Here is a 3,236-nt window from a genome sequence, read left to right as displayed (position 1 = left end):
GCTTTAGAAATGTTAGGAAAGACCATCTCAGAGTCCACCGCAGACCTCTTGCATTAGAAGATGCATAGAGGGACTTTCCTGGTGGCTCAGTGGTGAAGACTCCCCACTTCCACTGCAGGAAACACAGGCTCGATCCCTCGTCAGGGACTAAGATCCCATATGATGTGTGGTGCAGCCAAAAAGTTAAAAAAAAAAAAAGACATGAAAAAAGAAGAAGCTACATATAGACAGGATCCCAAGTAGTTCACATGCACATTAAAGTTTAAAAAGCACCTATCAAAACAACTTCTACCTTTCACTCCAAAGTCCTTTTACCTAAGGCCCTTTCCATTTTATTTGACTTTTCATCATTCCCTTGGTTGCAACAGTTTTGGTGAGATGTTATGCTCTTCTTGTGGCTCAGTTGATAAAGAATCCACCTGCAATGAGGGAGACCTGGGTTCAATCCCTGGGTTGGGAAGATCCCCTGGAGAAGGGAAAGGCTACCCATTCCAGTATTCTGGCCTGGAGAATCCCATGGACTCTATAGTCCATGGGGTCGCAAAGAGTTGGACATGACTGAGTGACTTTCACTTCACTTTATACTGTTCTTACAGATTTTGCTAGTTAAATAGTTTGTGGCCATTTATAAGTGGTTATATTCCATACTTAGTTAAACATCTAATGTGTGTTCTCTAGGTACTGGTACTGTGCTGGGCATAGTCTTACAAAGAGGAATAAGTGGTTTCTATCCTCAGGGAATCACAGCCTTTGGATGGGGTGGCCCTGACCCAGAATTAACATACAGGGTATCAGTAGTCATGTACAGATGTGAGAATTGGACCATAAAGAAGGCTGAGCCCCGAAGAATTGATGCTTTTGAACTGTGGTGTTGGAGAAGACTCTTGAGAGTCCCTTGGACAGAAAGGAGATCAAATCAGCTAATTATAAAGGAAATAAACCTTAATTATGCATTGGAAGGACTGATGCTGAAGCTGAAGCTCGTCCTTTGGCTGCAAAGAGTAGATTCATTGGAAAAGGCCCTGATGCTGGGAAAGATTGAGGGCAGGAGGAGAAGGGGACGACAGAGGATGAGATGGTTGGATAGCATCACCAACTTGATGGACATGAGTTTGAGCAAACTCCAGGAGATAGTGAAGGACAGGGAAGCCTGGCGTGCTGCAGTCCATGGGGTTTTGAAGAGTCGGACACAACTTAGTGACTGAACAACAGCAATCACTTATACAAAATGAGCTATTTTTGTCATGAAACTTATTAATTTTATATTCTGATAATTAAAAGGATGACAATGACATTTTCCAGCTGGCCATGAAACCCACAAACTCCAGGGACATTTATATAAGTAGTCCTATAGAAATCTGGTATATCCTGACAAAAACATTCCATCAGTTAGGATACCCCATTAGCAAATACCATCACGAAGTCCAGCAAACATATCTACATGATCTGCTCAGGTCATTGTTCGCTGATGTGACCCCAGGGATTGCAGATCAGCTGTTAACTCTTTTCTTCCTACTTGCACAGATGTGTCAGGCTAGGAGCTGGCTGACGAAGTTCACTGCTTAGAGTGTGGGCTTTTCAGAGGCAGGACAGGAGAGGCAAATACCTTATTTGTAACAAAACATCCTGGAAATGTAGCATCTGAAGCAGGGGAGGCCCTCAAGAAATATTTGCTGAAGGAAAGAAAATGTAAATCTGCCTTAGGTCAAATAGCTTAGAATACTTACCCCAATACATCCCTGCACTGCTCTTGAGGAAACTGATGATTACCCTCTTCCATACCGGTGGCAGCACACCTCTTGGTCAGTGTTCGTCTTGCACAGTAGAACAAAAGAAGGCAGGGTATGGCCTGACCTCTACTTGGCAGGGTCAAGTTGTTAGAACTGTTGGTGGGATCACTAGTGATAAATGGCTCTAGGCTTAGTCTCATTTCAAAAACTACTTTGATATTCAGCCTTGCAAAACAAATTCTGATGTGTAATGTTCCCCTGAGAATTAATGGATTCATTTAATGTTTGAAACCCATTAGCAAAACAGAGTTTATTCTGGGGACCAATTATTCAATATGGTGAGGCTCTCCAAAGCGCCTATAAAAGAGACACCTCAGCAGGTGTCATTTACAACTTTCTCCCCCCTAAGATGGTCCTTGGAAACAGAAAATGCCAAGGAAACTCTCTCCTGGCAACGGTTCCTATTAAGCATGTTTCCTTTGGGTGCTAACGAAATGCATCTTGGCTTTGCTAGATCTGTGAAATGACTCTGTTTCTTGTTTAGCTCCTTTAGAAAACCCATAACTCCACGACTTTGTCTCCTTTGTTTTCTTTATATTAAAAAAGGACTCCTGAATCTAGGACTAGCTACCAAGTATTTCCAGGGCTGGCGAGAAGGGTGGGGTTTTAGATTAAGATTAATGCCAAGGAATGTCACTGGATAGGGGAAGAAGAGTTGTTTTGGGTGGGAAAGCAACTCTGCCTGTCGCTCAAAAGGCAAGAGCAAAAGGGCAAGTTTACATCTACAAACAGGTTCTACAAATACCACTGAACAAAAGCAGTGACTCGAAGGCTTTGCTGCAACTTGACAATCAGATGCCTTCTTCACAAGTGAGGAAAGTGCTTGCTGTATTGGAAAGGGCTCTTGGCTCAAAAAGCCCTCTAAGTAGTTGGTGGGGTGTTCAGGATATCAGGGCTTTGCTGATAGCTCAACTGTTAAAGAATCTGCCTGCAATGCAGGAGACCCTGGTTCGATTCCTGGGTTGGGAAGATCCACTGGAGAAGGGAAAGGCTACCCACTCCAGTATTCTTGGGTGTTCCTTGTGGCTCAGCTGGTAAAGAATCTGCCTGCAATGTGAAAGGCCTGGCTTCGACCCCTGGGTTGGGAAGATCCCCTGGAGAAGGGAAAGGCTACCCACTCCAGTCTTCTGGCCTGGAGAATTTCATAGACTGTATAGTCCATGGGGTCCCAAAGAGTCAGACATGACTGAGCAACTTTCACTTTCACTTCTCAGGATATCAAGTCGGGGGCTTATCTCTCCAGGTGAGGAAATAGGGGACCTTTGAAATTCACTCGTCTGTGTAAATCCAGGCACCTCCAAGACATGCTCAGAATGGTTTTTAACTGTTTAAGACCTGACAGCAGGCCCCAAGCAGAGCTGCTTATGCTAAACCCCATGTCATCAAACCAAGATATAATTACAGTTTCAACTTTTCCAGAAACAGAATCTTAAACCAGTTGGTAAG

This window comes from Cervus elaphus, chromosome X, assembly GCF_910594005.1.
Source record: "Cervus elaphus chromosome X, mCerEla1.1, whole genome shotgun sequence".
NCBI classification, from domain to species: domain Eukaryota; kingdom Metazoa; phylum Chordata; class Mammalia; order Artiodactyla; family Cervidae; genus Cervus; species Cervus elaphus.
This window is presented reverse-complemented; position numbering follows the sequence as displayed.